General features: G+C 40.5%; 1 protein-coding gene across 1 annotated transcript in view; it reads right to left on the bottom strand.

Moving 5' to 3' along the window:
* The window catches only part of EHF (ETS homologous factor), a 51,785-nt gene extending 33,768 nt beyond the window's left edge, over positions 1-18,017 (bottom strand). Inside the window, exon 1 of the mRNA XM_081892067.1 lies at positions 17,862-18,017. The gene's annotated coding sequence lies outside the window, so the exon portion shown is untranslated. The remainder of the gene's footprint in view (positions 1-17,861) is intronic.
* Positions 18,018-23,183: the final 5,166 nt, after the last annotated feature.

Genomic DNA, 23,183 nt, shown 5'->3' on the forward strand with positions numbered 1-23,183 from the left:
AATCAGCAAAAAATCAGGGTAACCCTAACCTACTCATGCACTGCCACCTTAGTTTATAATTACAGTGGTATCTCGGGTTAAATACGCTTCAGGTTACAGACTCCACTAACCTAGAAATAGTACCTCGGGTTAAGAACTTTGCTTCAGGATGAGAACAGAAATTGTGCTTCGGTGGCGCAGCAGCAGGAGGAGGCCCCATTAGCTAAAGTGGTACCTCAGGTTAAGAACAGTTTCAGGTTAAGAATGGACCTCCAGAAGTAATTAAGTACTTAACCCGAGGTACCACTATATAAGGAAAAAGACAAACAATCAGAAGCATTTCTTCAGGTAAAGCACAGATGGGCTGGCATTCATTCCAGTGGTTAGTAGCTGGTGGCCAGTAGCTTAGATTACCTTTGAAAAGGATGACGCATGTATGGATGCGAGATTGATCATGAATTGCGTTAAGTTTGGCCTGCTAAGTAAATACCTTCATTGAGAATGATGCTGTAGGTAGCTATTTCCTGAATAAGCAAGCTTCTCTTCCTATCAGTCTTACATTTATATGAATCTACCCCAAAGCTGTCTCTACTTCATAACGCAGGTGAGCAAACATTCCTCTAGACTGGTTGGTTAGCCTAAAATATATGTAGAATGCTACTATTTCCTGTAAGTGTTCCAACATGACCAATGGTCAGGGGTGATGGGAGCTGTCAGCCAACAACATCTGGATGACATCATACTCAATACACTGGATTGTACATGTTCTGGATTGTACATAGCTGTTCATTTTGATTAAAATTCTTGTGGTGTAGGAAAACGTCAAAAGTATCTATTGTTTCCCCCATGTGGTTTCCCATTAATCCAATGGGCTCATTCCGTGGGAGGGTAAGTCTGAAGGGAAGTCTGAAGCTGTCCATAGCTATCTTTAGTTTAGATGTGCTTAGCACTTAGCTGTTATAAGTGCCAGCTCAAAAACACAGATTCCTGGTTGTGCAAGTCACCTACTCAAATGAGCATGGTAAGATAACAATACTCAGAAAAATCTTAGGGCCAAGCTAGACACTGTGCAGTTGCACAAATGATTTTTAAAAGTTAAAAAGGTGCATGTGTGCTGAAAGACCATAGGTGGGGGGCTTCCATCCTTTGTTAAAGTTTTGGTCCAAATCCAGATTTCCCTCTCACATTGGGGGGGAAATCCCAGTAGTGGGAGTGGAAGGTTTCATTCCAGTTCAAATAGCGGCTGCTAGTCATGTAAATATTTATACATATTGGCATTTGGGTAGAATGAATATCTTCTTTGTTACGAATGTTCATGCTAGTTTTATATATTCTGGAAAGCATTCTCGTGATGAAGGAGAGCACTGTCTAGCTTAATAGCTTAAAAGGGCAACTCAAATGATCAAGGGCTGGAGGAAAGGTTACACCATTTGAGGCTTTTCGGCTCATGGGGGGGGCAGGCGGCAAGACGGGACATGATAAAGGTGCATAACATTATGCACACTTCTTCTTTCTTTCTTTCTTTTTTAAGAATAATTTTTTATTAACCGACCAATCACATCAAATCAAACCAAATTATATAAATTTGAAATTACACAGCCGAATTTTAAATTTTTGTTGGGGGTAACCTTATTTCAAGTTCCGAAGGGATCCAATCAACTTCTTGCTTCTTACTGCTGTTTTAATGCCCACAAATCTAACCTTATGATGTTCACACTACTATCCAGTCCTTTCTTATTGTTTTTCCACATCTCTTGTTGTTATTTTCATATATTTTTCCTTTCTCTTTGTGACCTCTGATAATCTCCGCAAGCTGGTTAGAACAGTTTGTAATCCTGCGTGTATATTATTTTTTTTATCCAGTAGCCATATCCAGACGTTTTCCATATAACATCACTTCCATACATCAAAACAGTCTTAGCGTCATTAATCTTCACCAATCTGCCTCCTTTCTCAAAACCTCTGAGGAGATTCACTAGGAATGCAGTCTGAAAACAAGCCCGTTCTTCCTCCTGGCTATAAATCCTTTGGCAAGATGGCGACTCCGAATTAATTGCTGCGCCATTCCCAAAAGCTCTTATTGCTTCTCAGTCTCCATAAAGCATACTTTTGGTTAAAGTTTATCTCCACACAGACCTTAATCATCCTGCTTGGGTCATTTCAACCCACGGTTCTAATGAGGAGGGGTTCCTGTAAATCACATAGAAGGAAAGTAAAAAAGGTTTCCCCCCCCATTCAGCCCCGTTGTCAACATACCCCGCCTTTGGTGTATCTTCATCGTAAAATATTCCTGTTTCTCCAGCCCGTCATCTTCTTTCGCAGAGATCACTTAAATTATCAGACTTCACTCCCCTTCTTCACTTGAAATATGTGCATTTGCTTCTTTTGTAATTAGTTATTCCAAATTGCTGCAACTAGTGCGCAATCAGAGACAGCGTCCAGGAGAGCCGAGGTCCACACGGGGGCATTCTGCCTAGGGCCCTCACCCCCTTCTTTCGAATTAGGGGGTGATTTATGGGCACAGCAGGCAAGGGCAGTGTTCCCCATTTCCTTGGGGCAACAAGGGAGGCTGCCTACTCCCATAACAGCCTTTTAATTACCCTGTGTTGGTCGGAGAGATGGTATTGTCGGCCATCTTCCAATGTGCCCCCTAGTGGCCCCCTTCTTCTTTCATATTATTAGCACCCAGTCTTAACTAACAAAACTTAATGAGGAAAACTTAAGGACCGACAAAAGGAATTATTTCATGCAATGCCTAGTTGAATTATGAAATTTGCTGCCACAAATTGTAGTAATGGCCACCAGCTTGGTTAACTTTAAAAGGAGATTAGACAAAATCATGGAGGATAAGACTGACAATAGGTTGTATTCAATGGTGGTTTTCCTGAGCAAAGAAAGGGCATCTGGTTTTGATTGATCTCTCCTACCCAGTGGCAGCTTCTGTGTGTCCTGCCCCCAAGAGCTTCTCCTGTGAGTTAGAGAACCCTCTGGAACAGCAAGGAATATGGCACTGAGAAGTGCATTTGGTAAATGTAGGGTGCCTTGCCTTAAGCATTTCCACAAGCACAAATTCACCACAAGATATGGGATGGGTGAAGATGTCCGTTTTGCTTTCTTTCTGTTTCCCAGTCTTAAGTTTGGTTTTCTACACATCGGTTTGCAATATTTGGGGGGGGGGGGAGTAATCAGCATTTTAGTGCAAATTTCTCCCAACATACACAATTTTTAATGCAATTTTCAAATTTTATTTTCACTGCCGTATACATTTATATGCACACTTTAAACTAGCATATGAATTTCTTGAATTGCAGTGAAAAATGGGTACAATGGCAAAGTTTGAAGGAGTGCGTTTCAGTTTGCATATGGTTTCACAAAGTGCAAATTTGGCAACTTTGCATTTAGATGGGAACTGAATCCAGTTTCTCCCCCACCTCTACACCAGATACGACCCAAAGTATACTAATTGTGATGGCTATATGTCACCTGCAGGATCAGAGGCAAGGAAGCGATTGTGGGAGAGTGCTGGTGCACTCGTTCCCTACATTTGGGCACAGAAGTCCAGTGTGATGCAGCAGGGCTCTTGTTATGTTCTTGTGCTTGCAAATGCAGCATGCTCCTTTTAAAGCAAATAGTCTGGCATTCCAGAAGCAGACTTCAATACAATGCCTTATTCTAGGGGGTGTTGGCTTAAAGAGTGTGCTGGCTAGATGTTTGCTCATTTTCTATAAATATTATTTAAGATCAAGAAAGCAATATAAGATTTTGCTGCTGCGGTTCCAACACAACATATAAAAAGAAATTGAGGGCAGCTTGACATGTGCAGTTTTGGGCAGTGTCAAGTCAGTGCACGCATAAAGGCGTCAGCCATCGCTATCTTTCTTAATACGTCTCCAGATCCCATATACGGTAAGTAGAAATCAAACCAGCACCTTCAAGAAATGTGCTGTTAAAAATGACTGCAGTTAGCCCCTTTGCACATGCACTTGTCTGAGTGGTAAGCAGAATGCCACCCTGAAGAAACAAAACCTTAAAATAATAGATTGGGTGACCCAAAAGACATTGGCCAAGCCTGAGTTCTATTTTACTTAAGTTAGTCATGGCCAGCTTGTCCCACTGATTTCAGTGGGATTAAAGTGTGAATAAAATTTTGTTGTTATTTATTAAATGTGTATACTGCCCCTCATCCAAAGTTTACAGTGTGCTTCACAACATAAAAACACAAAGTGAGAATACAAAATACATAATAAAAACAAAACAAAACCAGTAATAAAGGTAAAAGACCCCTGACAGTTAAATCCAGTTGCAGACGACTCTGGGGTTCTGGCGCTCATCTCGCTTTACAGGCCGAGGGAGCCGGCATTTGTCCGCAGTTTTTTTGGGTCATGTGGCCAGCATGACTAAGCCGCTTCTGGCGCAACAGAACACTGAAACCAGAGCAGTGCACGGAAATGTCGATTGCCTTCCCACCTATTTATCTACTTGCACTTTTTGGCATGCTTTTGAACTGCTAGGTTGGCAGGAGCTGGCACAGAGCAACGGGAGCTCACCCTGTCGTGGGGATTTGAACCGCCAACCTTCTGATCGGCAAGCCCAAGAGGCTCAGTGGTTTAGACCACAGTGCCACCCGTGTCCCAAAACCAATAATACCCCCTCCCAAAAGCACATTTAAAGGGCATAGAAAGTTAATCAGCTGAAGCCAAAGACCTGGTTAAAAGGAAATGTTTTCGCCTGGCTTGAGGGAAATCTCCCTGGGGAGAGAATTTCACAAACGGGGAGCCACGCCAGATAAGGTCCATTCTCGTGTTGCCATCCTTCTGATCTCTCATGGAGCAGGCACACAAATAAAGTTCCTCTGGCTCCAACCGCACATGTGTCAAACCAGTGGTGCTCACAACAACAGCGAAAGGAAAAGGTATTTATGCTCATCAGCTCAAGGAAGAAGCCTCTCCCCACCCCCTCCCAATGTTTCTCCTCCAACGCTGCTGCAGAAAATAGCTCTCACAGTTCTTGCTTTAAGTTAGACTAGATTCAATACAATGGAGCATTTATATGTCAAAAGACTGGAAACGGGTTGTCAAGGTAAAATTCACCGTAAACAGAGACGTTAATTCAGTTGTTGGCATGGCTCTCTGTTATCTTCTCAGTGCCTTCCAAAGGGTATTAACCCTACCTTTTGGCAGCATGGTTATTTATTATACTATATTATTTTTTGCACCTGCTGCTTAGCCCTGATAACAGCTCACACCACGTTTTGATTTGCTGGGCTATTTGAAAAACAAAAGCAAAAAAAGGCCTCAGCAACCTGAGCTGGTTTGATGAGAGCACTTTTCCACAGAGTTTTCCTAAGTATATGGCTTTCTACTGTCAGTTGTGAATATTCCATGGTTTCCAACATTGGAGGAGGAGCAGTCTCCCAAGATGAGATGTGACATTGTCCTTTTCCATTAACCAGAACCCGAGCAGCACACAGCAAATGCCCAGCTATAAGCAAGTGTGCAAATTGTGAAGGAAGTGTGAGCAAGCTTTCCCCTCATTCACTCCATATCCTTTGCTCTACTACCCTTAAATGACAATACCATGAGCAAATGCATTAAAGGGAAGTGATGAAAGGGGAAGTCATTGTGGAACAAACGACTTCTCAAGCTCTCTGTAATTCAGGATCATGGTACAATAGGTATATGCAAATCATGGTTAAGGAAAAGAAAACAGTCCAACCAGCCAGCCATCAAAAGGTTTTTCTAGGGATCTCTATGTAGGTAGCAGCAAGTACCGAAAAACAAAGCAATGTAAAACATGGAACTAAAATTGTTTCATGTCAAGGTCAATGGTTGGAACTATCACTTATGCCTTACCCAAAATTGTGGGTAATGCAAAAATAATACTAATAATAAATGCAAAGATACAACTGCTCTACTTGTCTTTGCATTTATTATTAGTATTATTTTTGCATTTATTTTTGCATTTATACCCCACCTTCCCTTCAAGGAGTTCAAGGTCGTGCACACATTTCCTCTCCACCCCATTTTATCTTCACAATAACCCTGTGAGGGAGGTAAAGCTGAATTAATCCATCAGAGAAGAGGAGAACGGTGAGACCCATTATAGCGTGGTAAAGGATATGTAACTAACTTGCCAAATGAAACCCCAAAGAGCGTAGATTTGCAATTACATACCACAGATTTTAAAAAGTCACAGGAACATGAGATGAAGCACAGATTGGCTGCTAGCTGCCCGTCTGCAGGTCTTTTCCACCCATTGACACAGATGCCAGGGTGACATGGCTTCAGTTTGTTTATTCTGTATATAAGCATTCCTTGCTGTTGATATTTCAGTCAATATTCCCAGTCATTCAACAGAGAGTTGATGGTGGGAAGGGGCCAAATCTGATGAACAAGTCTGAAGTTAGAATAAACGATTTAGAGGAGCAGACTGCATTGAAAAAATGCTAAATTAAATATACTCAAAAACTGCATGCACACGCACACACACACACACACACACACACACACACACATTCTATATTCTCCACAACCAAATGCATCCCCAAATAGGAAGGTAAATCCTACATTTACTAATCTATGTTTGTTATAATGTGGTCAGGAAGCTAGAATCAGAACAAGCTCCAGGTGATGAGGCAACAGATTGTCAAAGAGCCCCCTCAAGCTCCATTTTCCACACACAGCTAGGACAGCAGTGGGGGGCCATTTTCCCCAAGCCATGTCTGCCCACCATCTGCAGTCAGGTAATTGACAGGTGGGAAGCGCCATCCACCTGTAAAAATCACCTGCTGGGGAGCTCTGGATTTGGTCTGCTGGGCTGAGAAGGCTCCCAAGAACATATGAATAAAGAAGAAAATGGAGAGTGGACTGGATTCAGCTTTTAGCTGAAGCCAGCACAAGAACTCTTGCTAATGCAATGGTGATTGTCCCTGTCTTCTGCCCCTGTGTGCCCCTCCAAACCCATTTGGATGGTTGGGAGGACCCCCCCTAGAAAAGTGCCTTGGAGGGTTAGAGGAGAGTTTGTTCCATAGAGCAAGCAGAAATGCTTGCACTTATAGAATGATCTCCTTGGTTCTATGTTAAATTCCACCCCGTGTTTTCTCTTAACATTACGTAACCACAGCCGGGACAATTGGCTTCCAGGGCAAAGTCTGTAGCCAATTATTCATAGCTACATACCTGCATTTTCCACAAATACATTTGTGCTCAAAGTGATTTACTGGGGGAAACGATTTACTGGAAATAAGCAGTCTACAATAATTGCACATGATTATAAGGCACGGCAGAAGTTGTATTATCACTGCAGCATAACACAAAACAACTCAATAATTAGCAGTTCATTTAAAATGCAACAAAAAGTGAGCCTAAAGCTTACCAACAGGACAAGTGACAACAGTGAGCTTCATGTCCCAAGTAGATCCAAAGCAGGCCCTGCCAACTCCAGCAAAAAAAAGAATATTTATACCTAGACACAACAGGCCAGAGAAAAACACCAGCTCTCTCAGGAACGCTCCTAGGGCCAAAGGGTGGGGCAAGCCAGGAGGAAACAGCCACAGCCAGATGGCAAGCATGGAGCCAGTCATTCTTTCCTCCTCCCTATGAGTACCAACACCTGTCTTTCCAAATACTAAGGTACTAGTGCTACTGGCAACTCTACGTACATTCAAATCCCAAGCTGGCAAAGCAGCAAAAAAGAAAGAAAAAAAGGCCAGGAAATGCCAGCAGCTGATCTAGACATCATATCCCTGATTCTTACTGTAAGTGTGTTTTGTGTAGGAGATAACTGACCGCATGTACAAAGTGGAAGTGAAGAAAGCAGCACTCCTGTCTGGGATTCAGCAGGTGCCTGATTGTCAAAATGTACTCTATGCATATGAGACTGGAGCTTTTCAGTACATAGAACAAATTCTTCTAGGGTGGCAAGCTCTGTCTAGCATATGCTTCTGTAGACGTAGGGTTTGAGCCGACTGCCATAAACCCAACTCTGATGTGCATTCATACTGCATGTGTTAAATGCCCCAAAGGCATGAGCCACATCTTTACACTACAGTGGTACCCCAGGTTACAGACACTTCATGTTACAGACGCTTCAGGTTACAGACTCTGCTAACCCAGATATAGTACCTCGGGTTAAGAACTTTGCTTCAGGGTGAGAACAGAAATTGTGCTCCGGTGGCGCGGCAGCAGCAGGAGGCCCCTTTAGTTAAAGTGGTGCTTCAGGTTAAGAACAGTTTCAGGTTAAGAACAGATCTCCGGAATGAATTAAGTACATAACCAGAGGTACCACTGTATTGGCAAGATTCTCTTGGCCAAGCGGGATAGTAAATTATAACAAAATCCAGCCAAAAAAATAATTAAAAGATGGTCATACTGTTGGAAGGAAACTACTTCAGACTGGTGGTGGATTTTTGCATTCCAGTGAATGGTTAATGTAACAATGTCTCCCAACTACTGGGATGTATATATTTGTTATATTTATATTTTGTGCTTCCCAAATAGAGTTCAGAGCAGTGTTTAACAGTAACCCTGTAAGATAAATTAAGTAGAAAGACAGTGGTTGTCCTCTTTCAGGGTTGGATAGCTTAAGCCCCACTGAATATGTACTGGATTGTACCCTTAGTGATTTGACTGAGGCCACCCAGAGGGCTTCATAGCTGAACACAGTTTTCCGTGTTACTATGCTGTTTCAGGTTACTGGTGAACAGAAGTGGTTTTGCATAAAACAAATTCCATCTTGCACCATTGCATCAAGATTCCTTATATGCAAGAGGGGGCTGGATGAGGCCACTGGACTGAAAGCCCCCTGCATTCCCCACTACACAATCTAATAAGCTGGTGTATCTATTTTACCTGGTGAGCAGAATTTTAGGAAACCTAGTTCTGAAAACTAGGGATTGCTAATAGATGTTGAGGATATCATCAAAGAACACCAGACAACTCTAAAATCCACAGTGCAATTGCACTCTCCAGCTACTATACTTACTTTTAAACACTCAAATTATTTATTGGTTTATCTCAGAAATTATGCCTCATCAATTTGATTTGGGTCAAACTGGCCCTCAAGCTGACTTACAAGCAATAAAAGATACATAGATAAATATAAAATAATTGAGAGTATGCATGTGTCAGTAGAGTATATGCTTGTAGCAAAATGAACATATATTTACAATTCACCCAAAGGATGTGTTTCAAATTAATTGAAAAACTGTCAGCCTAGATTATTGGGGGAGGGAACCTCAGAACACTATTGCCACACTTAGAAAGACCCTGGCCCTTAATAAATACTTTGAGGGATGTTTTCACTATAGCTATGCCAAATAATACTAAATATTATAAATATTACAAAGGTTCATTCCTGTGAAGAAAGGTTCAAACATCTGAACTTTGCATTCAAATGCCAGGGAGATTGTGCTAATGTTTCCTGTCTCCATACAGTCAGATGCTTGTATTTCTCAAAGTTTTCTGAAGTTACACCACAAAGATGAACCAACAGAATTCTGAATCATTTATATGCAGTTGTGCAATAATAATTGTATGTTTTGGTCAAACCTATTACATTATAAAAAAAGAGACAATTATGTTGGGTACATAGGATTTTCTAACCACAACATCTTGGCTGATTTTTACACGGTCTTTAGATGACATGAGAGAGCAATTATACTGTATTATAAATTAGTCACTCGCCCAAACTCAGTTTTATATCAAAGCTGATTTAGGACTCATGCAAATTCAGGGTTGCATCTAACAACAAAAAGGCTTTAAATATAGCTGAATCACTTAAAGAATCATCATATTAATATTTCCTGGCTGGATCTTTGGCTAAGAACGTAAGAAAGCACAGGATACATAACTAGGAACCTGAGCATGTAGAACTGTTGTGAAAAGATTTGTTCTCTTCTGGAGAAGAAATTTTCCCAAAGGCTACCATATTTTCATTCCCCACCCCCATCTTTTCCTCTGCCTGCCAAGAAACCAGGTTAATTCAGTTACCAGCAAGTATTGTGGCCTTTCTCCTTTATTTCCCCAAGTCACTGTGACTCAGATAGCTTCTACTGCCCCACATCTCAGGGAATGAAAGGTATGCATTTTATTCAATCTTTTCCTATTCAGAACAGGACCAAAATGTTAGTTGCTAGTATTCACGCTGGTCTGTAGGAAGAAAGCCTGTGTCATCTTTCCTGTCCTGTGTTCTTTTGAATTTCCATGTGCTGCAGCTGTAGTAGAATCTGAGGGTGCCTTCTGGCTTCACGATTCAGGGATCATGATGTTAACATTGATTTTTGCTAATAAAACTCCTTTGTTCTAATCTTTTTTATTACTACAGTACAGATAAAGTACTAGCTAGAACCTTGCTCAAGTAACAAAAGTTGAATATTTTCATTAGGATTTCCTTAATACTTACTAACTTCTTTCTATTTTAATTTGTTGGAAGCCACCCATAGTGGCTAGGGCAACCTAGTCAGATGGGTAAATAATAATAATAATAATAATAATAATAATGATGATGATGATGATGATGATGATGCTATATGGAACATCACCACACCACCACTTTGCTCAGGATTTCAGAATGAGGCACTTGTTTTGAGCAATGTCCTCAGCAGTATGCATAAAAGTCAAGACAAAGTTTCAAGTGAAGCCCTAGACGGCTCCATGTAGCGCTTAGGCTGGAGACTATATGGATGACATCCAATGATGTCCTCCTGCTTACACAATGGAAATCAATATGTGCAAATGGATTTCTGGTTACCCTTATCCCCCCTGTATGCCTTCACGGTCAGCTGCAGAGAGTCCTCCAATACTCCAGAAGAAAAGAGAACAGAGAAGCTTTGCTAGATCTTACTCCAAAAGAGCGGATCGGAGGTGTTTCAGCAGCAGCCATCACCATAACTGTATATATGTGAAGTCGGCATCACTCGTTTTACTCCTTAATTCCTTTTCCTCCAAGAAGCTTGGAAGAAACTGCACAGCATTTTCTCCTTATCACTTATAGTTCCTTTTGAGACTATATCTGATAGTTTTATAAACGTATAGTTGATAGACTTTGAAAGCTTCTTGATCTTTGAATTTAGAATTGCACTCCTGCCATCACATTAAAGTAGATCATTATCACTGTCATCTGTTCCAAATGAAGAAATAAATGCATATTTATTTTAAATTAGGAATCCAGTAGTTGCATCCAATGGAAAATGGCTCTTTTTATATAAAACAGGATAGTTAATTACTCCATTAGTTGACAAGCCATGTTTTCAACTACACTTCCTGTTTAATACACCTGTAACCTAAGCATGCTGCATTCTACATATAGTTTGGGGTTTAATTATGAAAGAATGTCACAACAATACAGTAGTAATATATTATAATACTAAAGAAGTCTGAATTACATTTGTCCAAGTTACATCACCTTTACCTAGATTCTGTTTACAGCTGCTCATTTTTATTTAACTATGTCTTTGCAGGACTACATCCAAATCATTTGTGTCTCATTCCAAAACATTTGGGCAATCAGAAGTTCTGGAAAATAGGTAGCTATCTGCATAGGACTGTAGTGACATGATAAAGTTAGATAAAGAAGATAAAGATAAAGAGGCTAGGAAGGTGATTTATCTTCTTTCTTCTTTGGCGATCACTCACAGCCGAGTAAGATTGTCTTCCATGAACATAGTCCAAGTCAGACTAAGTTGGTCAATGTAGCTCAGTATTGTCCACACCAACCAGCAGAATCTCTTGGAGATTCAGACAGGAGTCTTTTCCAGCTCTACTAGACAGAATCTAAGACTTTTTGCATGAGCTCTACCACTGTACTGAGTTGTGACCCATCCCCGATATAAATTAATTTATTAGGAGCTCTGGGTAAATTGTTTTCTTATTCCGGTTCAGATAGTTGTGTACTATGGCTTTTAAATTAGAGCACCAGAGTTGAGCAGGAAATTTTCATTTCAGAGCAACATTACCCACTATATATAAAATATCCAACTTCTTGATACTGAAGTTGAAGCAAATGCTTCAGGAGACAGAGTCCACAGATGAGCAGATTCTGATGTAGAACTTTATTCAGGACCGGCCCACCCATGAGGCAAAAGCAAGGCAACTGCCTCAGGCAGCAGGGTCCACCAGGGCAGCAGATCCAGTTGTCAATCTTTCTTCCCCACTTGTTCCTGTTGTAGGCATTCCTCGACCCTTTCTTCACTGGCAAGAAAGGGGGTGCCATTTTGGAGTCCACTTGAGGTGCCAAAATGCCTTAGGTGGGCCCTAGCCTGTTTGTACTTTGCATAGGATTGCAGCTTTAATTGCATTTCTTCTACTCACACAACATGCCCTAGAAGACACATCAGCTCACAACTATCCAGTCTAGAAGAGGCCGTCACATTATTTTTCCTTTGCCCATCTTTGAAGGCACCTTGCAATTATATGTTTCCCATGGCTGAAACATTAACAGATGGTACTTTTCCACTTGAGAACATTATTGTGGTCCTTCAGATGCCACCCTCTTGCCTGCAGGATATCAAAGAGGAAAAATTCTAACCCCACCCAGACACAAATAAGTGTTTGTACTAATGCTTTGAGGATGCGGACTGAGCCCATTTCATAGCTGCAGTCAAATGAGACAGATTTGCATAGGGAATGAAATGTGCGGCCCTTAATTTGGAATGGGGTATTTGGGATTTCACAAGCTAAAATGAGGGTACAACTGACATTTTTTGAAATATTGATGCAGTCAAGCAAATATATCCAGACATGATTGAAGTCCATACAACAGAGATCTAAATTAGGTTATATCCATTTATGCAGGGAATGAACTATACTTTTTAAAGTATTATCTTCAGCAGTGAAGCTGTTATTATCACTGTTGACATTTACTGTATGATGTCAACTTCTATGTATCTAATTTGCTTAATGATGTTTACTTTGTGCCTTTAAAAGCTGACCAAATAACACAACTACTTGGAGTTATATATGCTTTCTGAGAACTAGAAATACAATTAACCTTACAATAACCTAGAAATACAATTAACCTTACAATAACCTTTATTTATGTGTGCCTTGATCTAGCGACCTTTGTGGCTTTCCTTGTTCATTTAGAGAAGACAGCTAAATGTTTGCAAAGAAAAAATAACATTGAGCTGACCAGTCAATTGGAATTAATAGGGAAACTCACCTAGACATGTTTTTGTATGTCCATCAGATCGCATATGTTCACAAGACATCACATTATCTAATTAATTCCCTAAGTTAAACATTTCTTTTTGAAAAATGGCCTAGCTAATTTTTTAGCTGTCAACTTTTAACCATTTCTTGAAATACTTTTCTACAATATAAGTTAAAAGCCTTTTAAAAAAAAATGTAATGAAATGAAATTCAGCTTTCCAAGAGTTTTCCCTGACACAGCTGCTCTTTAGTACTTCAGGGACTTTATATCAAATGGCAATATTTCTTTATTGAAACTAGGCATTATTGCTTGAAAGACAAAAAGTAGTGTTCCTTTCCGATATGGTATCTTAAGCACAACATATCTCAGAGTTCCTTAGTTCATGATGACATTTTCCTTTTAAAAAAGAAAAAGGGTTTTTTTAACCATTACAATAAATCATTTTCCAATTAATTAATACAATTCACCTTCAAACCAAGGAAAGCAAAGAATATGGTTTAACATCACCACCAAAAAGAGATGAAAAATGCTCATTTCTCAACCAATTTGTTCTCAATCACATTATCTTTTGCTCATACTGTGTTATTGCTGTATCCAACAAAACTTTATAATGTTGAGGAGCAGATAGTTTCACCACCCCTCCACAGTCAGGGGGTTGGTGGTCATTCACATATCATCCACATATCCTTCAAAACAATTCAAAATAATATGTATTGGTTTTATCAGTATTTCATATCCAGTAATGTAGCCCAAAATTTTCCTCCAACAACCTTGATTTTTTTCTATATCCTCTATATCCTGTACAAATAATCAGTACCACATCTCCAAAAATTGTCATGGGACAGCTTATATACCTGTTTCAGTTTATAGGGAATCAGGCACCACGGGTGAAGTCTTAAAATAGTTATGTTTCAAATTTATTGCTATGGCTACTTTACAAATTCTGTCACCTGTCCACTGGTGTGCACACACACACACACACACGTTTGCAGAGGTCAACAGAGTAGTCAGCTGAATGCAGGAGAGAAAACAAGCAGAAGCAAGCAGAGATATGGTCCCCAGAAAGAGTGGGAGCCATTTCTGCTGCTAAATTTACAGACCCCAGAAAATAGGTCAGAAAATAAGCTATATTTCATTTACAAGTGTATAAGTCTATTCAAGATTTATTTCACTATTATTTTTTGTGATAAAAAATATTTCAGAACTGTACACATTTTAGAGTAGTGCTAAGTTTACTGCAATATTATCATTTGCAGGGCTTTTTTCCCAGCTGGAACTCACTGGAACTCAGTTCTGACACCTCAGGTGGGTGCCATTGACATTATAAGAGAACAAGGGGTGAGTTCCAGCATCTCTTTTTCTAGAAAAACAGTTCTGATCATTTGGTATTATAATATCACAACATTTCTTTATTGAAATACGTGTGTGTTTTTAAAATGTATGTTAAAAGTGCCTCTTTGCAAGACATAATAGTGCCCTTTTGAATTCACCTCCCTTCCCTCATGAAAATTGATCCTTAAAAAATGTCCCATGCTTCGTGGCTTATGCAGCTTAGTCCTCAATTGCCTCTACTCATGCTGCATTAAAACCTAGCTTTGTACAATTATGTCACATTTGTTTCCAAAGGTCTTAAGATCACGGCTGTACACAAGAGCAATCCTAAGAGTGCATACCAAAAAATCCCCCTGAGATCACTTGGATTTACTTTATAGGTAGCAGCCTAAAGCCCTTTTAATTCACCCTATCCTCAAAAACAGACAAGTTGAGTTCACAAGGCCTAGTGTTGCATCTGGATATGGAAAAGCAAAACTCATGTTCTTGCTCAGCTATGAAGATGACTGAGTGGTCTCGAGTGTCGCTATCTCAACATAACTTAGCCTCCCTACCTGTGATACTTGGGAAATGGAGGAGAATTGCAATAACATAGTGCCAAACGACTAAAAGCTTGCTAATTTGTGGCCTTCGGCCCAGGTTTTGGTGAACCTGAGGATAAAGTAAATTCCAAAGCTGGGGAGCAGTTGTCAAGAAGACCTCTCTGCATACCCTCACTTGACAACCTCTGCACACACAAACACACCCCCAGTGGCTTGGGAACGGCTTTTCCATGGTGTGAATTCGCAGTGCTTGAGCGAAAATTGCAATTATGCAGGCAGGGCAAATCATGTGGGCCTTTACCGCCCCATAAGCCCCTTTTCCCAGCAATTTCGGTTGCCGGGAGTGAGTGGGGTAAATACCATAACAACCAGATGATTGAAATGTATTTCTCCTTGCTGGAGACAAGTTAGATTTCATAGTTGTCTCCCTAGTCTCTAGTTGTTCACAATCTGACTTTTAAACAAATACTATTAGAAAAGTCCACTGTGTTCTGATGATTATATTTTGTAGTAGAATGTCCCTATTTTCTGAGGAACATTGGAGGGTATGTTATGCTTATTTCCTCTGATGGTGCATGATCATTGGGCATATTGGGGAATTGTGTTTTCCAGGATTAATAGACCATATGTCACAGCAATTTTTCATACACAATGTGATCTCCTATTTCCTTGTAATCCCTTTCTTTGCTTTTTCTTCACAGTACTCTATCAGTCTTCCTTTGTGATCAATTTAAGACTTTGTGGGGAGTAACCATGTGTCTGTGCAATGCTACTTAACAAATGTGCCAACTTTATTATAAAGAAGGTTATTGGTTTTGTGCAGTTATGTTGAAATTCTAAACTAATTGACCATTTTCATTGAAAACAGTTCTTTCCTTTTTTTAAAAAAAAAGACTGTTTATCCGAGTGAAAATAAAATGGGGGAACCAGTTACACTACCCTGAGATTGGAAGAAGGATGGGAAAAGAAAGAAAAAGAAAGAAAGAAAGAAAGAAAGAAAGAAAGAAAGAAAGAAAGAAAGAAAGAAAGAAAGAAGCAAGCCAGTGGTTTAGCTTGTAAACATTGCCTTACAGTGCAATTCCGTGCATGTTTATTTGGAAGGTAAACTGTGTTCAGTGAAGCTTAAGCCTTTGTAGCTATGTTTAGGATTACAACCTTATTTATGTTTACTCCACCATCCTATTAATTAACTCAGATATTAACTTCACTATATTAAATAAGGCTTACTTCTAGATAAGTGTTCAGACAATCACAGCCAAATTTGCATTTGCAGCTGGTCAAAAGAACAAAAAGAGAATGGGAAATAGAACATCTTCTACCGGATAAAAAAGAGTGACTAACTGCTTCAGTTTTAATCTTTGTTTTCCACTTTGTATCTGCACACATTGTGTTTTTGTGCTATTCCCCCCCAAAAAAAATGTATATCACAGCTGAAGCTATTTTACTCTTTTGCATTTATTTTCTATAACAAGAAGCCTGCATGCCTTTCATTATACCACTTGACATAAAACACTTCTTAACCACCAGCACCATTGATAAGAATGCAACTGTGGTTAATAAAAAGAAGGGGTTAGGTTAAAATATTGGCCAGTTAGTTATATCTTAATTTTATGTACTCAGGTTTTCTCTTTGGTACACCAAACAGTGTATTCTAGATTAATCAAGCATTAAAAAAAACCTGCACATATATGACTGAGGAGTTATTGAACAAGTTAAAGTGCCTCTTCAGCATATATAATATGTACCTCAATTTGTGCAGTTTGCCATTACAGAATTGCAAGTAGAAAAGAATATTTTAAATAGCACTACTGTCGTTGATTCATGGTTATTCAAACTAAATGTCAATGAAAGCCAATGGAAAGGAACACACCAATACAGCCAGATGAAAATTCTGAAGATCATAACTTTGTTTATACGCTATTCTTATATTCAGAAACTCAAAGAATGTTAACCTATTACTATAAGAGCATGGATTCAACATGGTGACCTACCACTGAAGAAGTGGAATTTGGCTTAAGAAATGAATAATAACTGACCAAGATCGTTGTGAAACCTTGTGTAAATTTGTTGTCGATCAACACAGCACAGGAGTGAGACAATTTCATGATACGAAATTATTAGTAGCCCTGGTTTTAATGGCAATTGGGCGATAGGGAACAATCTGGAAACTGGACCCAGAAGCCCAATTGAAACAGACCAGTGGTTTTGTGAGAACATTACAACATCTTCACTAGACAGGCAATCAATATATTTGTGGATGATCAGCAACAATATTATATTCAACAGGCCTGATTACAATGTCCATACTTCAATGCTAACCCACAAATATAATTTGAAACACTTGAGAAATTAGGAGCAATTCAGTATACAGAAGCTGGCATGCCCACAATTGGGGTGCCAGGTATATACTTGAAAACATATAGAATTGTTTACATTTTATCCCTCTGAATATTAGCCTACTTTACCTTACTAAATCAGGGCTAATGGCACAATAATCATTGTAACTAAAGATATTAGTAGTAGTAGCTGCAGCAGCAGCACTAGTAGAACAACTTTAAACAAAAACAAAATGCCCACTGTCCTGCTGGTTGAGCCAATGAATCCTGCACGTCATTAGGATATTTTAAACCCATTTATTTTAATAGGATTTGAGCTGCCCGTGCGTAGCCAAAATCTCTTAATGAGAGCTTTTCAACACCCTTTGATCAAAACATTTTAGTTGCGTTTTTCAAGGCAAGGGTTGGAACATCATCGTTATGCCAGAGATTAGTTCATACTTGTGCACCTCTAGATTTTATCCCTAGTGGCAGAGTTTTTTGTTTAAAAGGAGCTGAGCAGCACGCCGTTCAAAGCCCTTACCTCATTTAGCTGCTGGTTCTGTTGGGGAAATCCTTTAGCTGCAGCAGCAAAAAGACTGATCAGATGTTATGCCAGATGTTAGGTACACATAGGTGGCAGGCTATCACTTCAAAAAACCTCGCAGCAGTGAAGGCAGATGCTTGTGATATGAATTTTAAAACATATTTTAGAATGTTTAGCTGGCCAATTGTGGAATTCCTTAGGTCACTTCCTGTTATTCTGATTGGATCGTCTAAAATAAAACTTTAAAAAACCCCACAGGGATTGCAAACATTTGCATACAGCCAGCCAACTCACACCTTCCCGCACAAACAAAACAAGTCTAACCAGGTTACACTTCTGTCCCAAGAACAAAAAAGAGCCCTGTTAATGGATGAGGCATTGGTTTCGTGTGTGTGTGGGGGGGGGGGTTTGTGTGTGTGTGTGTGTTTAAGACAATCCCATTTATTTTATTTTATCTTTGCTAAGGACAAGTTATTTCAGGCAGTTAATATAACCTGAAGAAAGAAAAGCAAACTCCAGAAACGTGGCCATCATTTCTGACAGCTCAAACCGGCTTGGGGGTGGGTGGGGGAAATAACCAGAAAACGAACAGTATGGAATAGATTTGCATTAACTGCAAGCTCAAGCAAATGTTCCAGCACTGAAGGATTATCTTTCTCCTCCCTGGTGTTCACTTACCCTCATTGAACTAAGTCATATATTAGAGAGTTTGTCTCTGTGCCTTTCCTTTCCCCATATTATTTCTGTGTGCGCACACCGCAAAGGCACGGTAGAAAACAGAACAAAACAAAAACTTGGCACAAACTGAAAACTGCATACCTGCACAAGGAGTGACTGTGGATGTGGCAATCAATGCACAAAGGGGCAGCCAAAGTGTCAGACTTGTGTCGGTGTCCATGGTGCTTTTCATATTCTACCCAGCCTCTGAGAGCCAGTGTGGTGTAGTGGTTAAGAGTGGTAGTCTCGTAATCTGGGAAACCAGGTTCGCCTCTCCGCTCCTCCACATGCAGCTGCTGGGTGACCTTGGGCTAGTCACACTTCTCTGAAGTCTCTCAGCCCAACTCACCTGTGGGGGAGGAAGGGAAAGGAGAATGTTAGCCGCTTTGAGACGCCTGAAGGGGAGTGAAAGGCGGTATATCAAATCCAAACTCTGCTATCTGCTCAGAACAGAGACAGTTTGTACATTGCTTTGCCAAGCCCTGGCCATGCAGCACTGGGTCCACGAGAAGCTCCACACAATTGGTACTGTTCAAATGGATTTAGAAGTAGCTGCGCTTTAGACTTTGTACAGAAGAATGCAGTGCCAACTGGCTCCAGGTGAAGGAAACCACATGTGAGCAAACTGTAGCTTTAATTCCTGCACCTCTTTAACCTGACTAGGATGTGGAACAGAGTACCAGAGATAGATGGGATTGACACATTCAGAAAAATGGCTGGTGGTTGGATATAAACTAATAAGAGAGAACAGCCACAGTGGGTACGGGGGGGGGGGGGCTTAGTTTTGCATTTAGTCCAAAGGAGTGGGCTGGTGTAGCACAATTTTGCACCTTTGCACATGCCTGCAGACAGAGATACCAAATTCTGTTGCCAGGTCTATGTAACTGAATAGCCTCATCACAGGATAAAAAGAGTTAAGAACTTCCTTATTAGAAGGTGTAGCTCAGTTGTCGCAAAGACACCAAACACAACTTTTCCATTGTTGACCAATAATCTACCCATGAGGCTGGAAACTAGACTCCATTGGGTGGGAGATCTAGTCTACAAATCTGGACTCCTCAATTCTATTCACGAATGTTGCTTTCAGAACTTAAAATCCCTGGAATGTTATTGATTTGTTATCTACTCTCCATGCTGTTGTGGTCTCAGCTAAAACGTGATGGGAGTAGCATACATAGAACTCCAAGTACTGCATGCATAAGAGTGCAGCTGGTCGTGGTTCAAGGCTGCTATGAGCATGTTCTGGTCTGGTTTTCTCAGTGGTGTTGTCATAAAATTTGAAGTGCTAATCAGTGCAGCCTCTATAGCCACATACCCAGAGTCCATACCCATATCCCCAAGATATGTCCAAAAATGCAAACTGCTGTACAGCTATATACTCCCAAAATAAGCATGACATTTGTTTTATTTGTATCAGCTGATGGTCAAAGAATAGTGATTTGTCAAAGGGTGGTACAGTGTTAGGATGTTGGACTTTGGCAAGGAATTCTTGGGTTCACATCTCTGACAAGTGGGGATGGGCAAATCTGTCAATTTTGGTTACTCTCAGTTACCATTTTTTCCATTTGTAAGTTGAGTTCTCCATATTTCCACATCAACCTGGTTTTTTTTAAAAAAAATTCAAGTTCATATGAAAATTCATCAGCATACACATATTTGTATGCAACTCCCCCTAACATGAGCAGCTTTGCAAATCAATTTTCCTAATACAATTAATTTTCACTGTTATATTCACTTTTATGCACACTACTTGGATTGGATTACTTGAACAGAGAACTTCATCACAAAATCCACAGAATGCAATTTCAAAGGACAGGAATGTTTTGGTTAGCATATTATTCCAGAAAATATGAATTTCTAAGTTTACCTTTGAATGCAACGTCAATAAAATTTCTTTCCCATCCCTACTGACCAGCCATAAAGTTCACTGGGAGACCTTGGACAAGTTGCTGCCTCAGCCTAGCCAACAAAGGGATCATGTGCCAGGGCAGCCCAAAATTCCAGCCCTGCACGTCAAGAAGACACCACTAGCATATATTGCTTGAGCAGATTATGTTGTCGTTTATTGTATCTTTACCAATACTTGTTAGCAGACTCTACATCAGAGGTCAGCCCTATCAAACAACTGCTGAGAGCCCACCACTGACCCCATTGTCAACCCCAAATGGTGGCTATAGTTATCTGGGCCTGACACTCCTCTCAGGGCTGATTAGTCACCATTTCCCCCTTCAGCCAGCACTGCTACTATTATACCTTGACAACTAGAGTGGCATTTTTGCTTCTACTGCTACCATCACTTCAGCTACAGCAGTGGAATAAAACTGTCATGCTGCACACCTGTCAGCTGTTGCTGTCGAGGGAAGGGGAGGAGTTCATGCTGCAAAGGGGAAGACTATGCCAAACAAAACCAGTCCTGATTATAGGAGGTTGAGAGGCACTGACTTGCTTAAGGCAACCTAGGGAGTGGATGCAATATCTGATCCAGGTAGATCAATATCCATTCAAGATGGATGCAATATCTGATCCGGGACTGCTGCTCAGTTTCTTATACTGAGATACACCAATTCTCACAAAGGGTTGTAATTTGTGACACAATGCCATAAATCACGGTTGTAAAACATTAGTGTTTTTTTAAGCAAGACTAGCTGTAGCTCTTGACATGGGTCAAGGTCTGTATCATTGTTTTCCTTTCCCCTCAGTGACCATTCCTCCAATCCCAACTAGGTGGCTATGAAGGACATGGAGGAGCATATCTTCTCTGGTTGCAATGAAACACAACATTGCAGGCAAGATAAATAAAAAAAAAAACCTGTACAGTAGCACCTTAGAGACCAACTAAGTTTCTTCTGGGTATAAACTTCCGTGTGCATACACATTTCTTCAGATACTTCTTCAGATTTCATGCATGTACACGAACAATACCCAGAACAAACTTAGTTGGTCTCTAAGGTGCTTCTGGACTTTATTTATTTATTTATTTATTTATTTATTTATTTATTTCTACCTACTGCGTCAGACCAACGTGGCTAGCTACCTGAATCTGAATTGCAGGCAAGGAAATTGACTAGGCGCAGTGGGTAGATTAAGGACAGTCAGAGCAATTGGAAATGGCAACAGCAGCAGAGATGTTTGACTGCTGTCATGAGGCCAAGGTGCAGTTCTAATAAGCCAGATGCATCCCATAGGTAGGCTGATTCTACTTTTGAGCCTCTACTGGGTTGCTCAGGTAAGTACTATCTGTTGTGACTGCTGCAGGAAAGACCAGTGTTGACCTCAGCTCCAATAGATTCCACCTGTGAGTTTCACATGATGGTATGTAATTCAAACCAGCTCTGCTTCCAGAAGTAGGTCAAAAATACACAAGATTTCTTCATATGCATACATCATGCCATATAGTTACAATATTGTGACTCACTTGTGACAGTAAATATGATCACTTAAGTACAAACAACTTACACAGGCACTATATTAGCATCCAACTACCTTTGACAGAATGATGATGATCGTGGAAAGAAAAATATGAACATGGAGACGGAACAGTTAACGCTCTTCTTCCTGTGCTAAATATTGCAGGGGGCACAAATGGTGATTGAGAAATATGCCACAAGATTCCAATTTAATATGGTTCACTTATTTTGTACATAATGAGCACATAGATGCTGTTGTGCTATTTATTGCAGTGCCGCTCCAAATGTGCATTCCCATTGGTCAGCATTAAGGCCCAAAGAGTGGGGGTGTTCACAGAAGACTCCCCAGGACGTTCATCAATAGGGTGAAGAAAAGTGGGGTTGTGCCTGCAAGCCATGCCCCCTGGCTAGTGATACATGCCAGCCACACACACACAGTGACCAGACATTCAGCATCAGCATGAGGAGGCAGTGCATGCATTGATCTTATCCTGGCAGCGGCTTCTGACTTTGACTCCTTGCAGGCAGTGCACCCATGCTTAACCATTATTGGGGGGGCTCCATAGCAGCAGCACTGGTGTGGTGCAAGGGAACCAGCACGTATATGGAAAGTGGATCAGGCAATGCGGTATGCAGTGGAGCGTCTGGGTGGTAGGGTCATGCGGCATGCAGGCATTACATTTGACATTACGTTTGGACTGATACCAACCAGATGGTGTGCATTTATCATCTGCTGGCAAGAAGGCTTGGTTGCTAGAGGTATACTGGGGTCTGTGAAATTGGTTGCAGCTGTAGGTAGCCAGTGAGGTGAGCCAGTGAGGTAGCGGCAGCTTGTATGGTAGATAAGGTATTGGGTTGAATGCTTTGTTTACTCCCAGATTGGGGGGGGGTGAGTGATGGTGCATCACTTCCTTGATCAGGTATGATATCTCAGGGTACCTTCCAGACACTGGCAGCACTGGGTAGTAGCAAGGTTGGGGCTGGGCAGTTGCACTGGCGCTGCCACAATAGGTACCGGTATTTAAATTTGCAAAATTTTGTGGAAAGGGAATAGAATTGAAGGAAAAGAAACATTTATTTGTGTAAATATTTGCATGCCGAGACCCCGAAGCCACCCCCCACCCACCCCCCGTTGATGAATAAGACACAAGGACACAGATATAAGGTTGTGGGCAAATTTATTCCACAACTTTAT

This window comes from Podarcis melisellensis (assembly GCF_964234715.1).
Source record: "Podarcis melisellensis genome assembly, chromosome: 1".
Taxonomy (NCBI): domain Eukaryota; kingdom Metazoa; phylum Chordata; class Lepidosauria; order Squamata; family Lacertidae; genus Podarcis; species Podarcis melisellensis.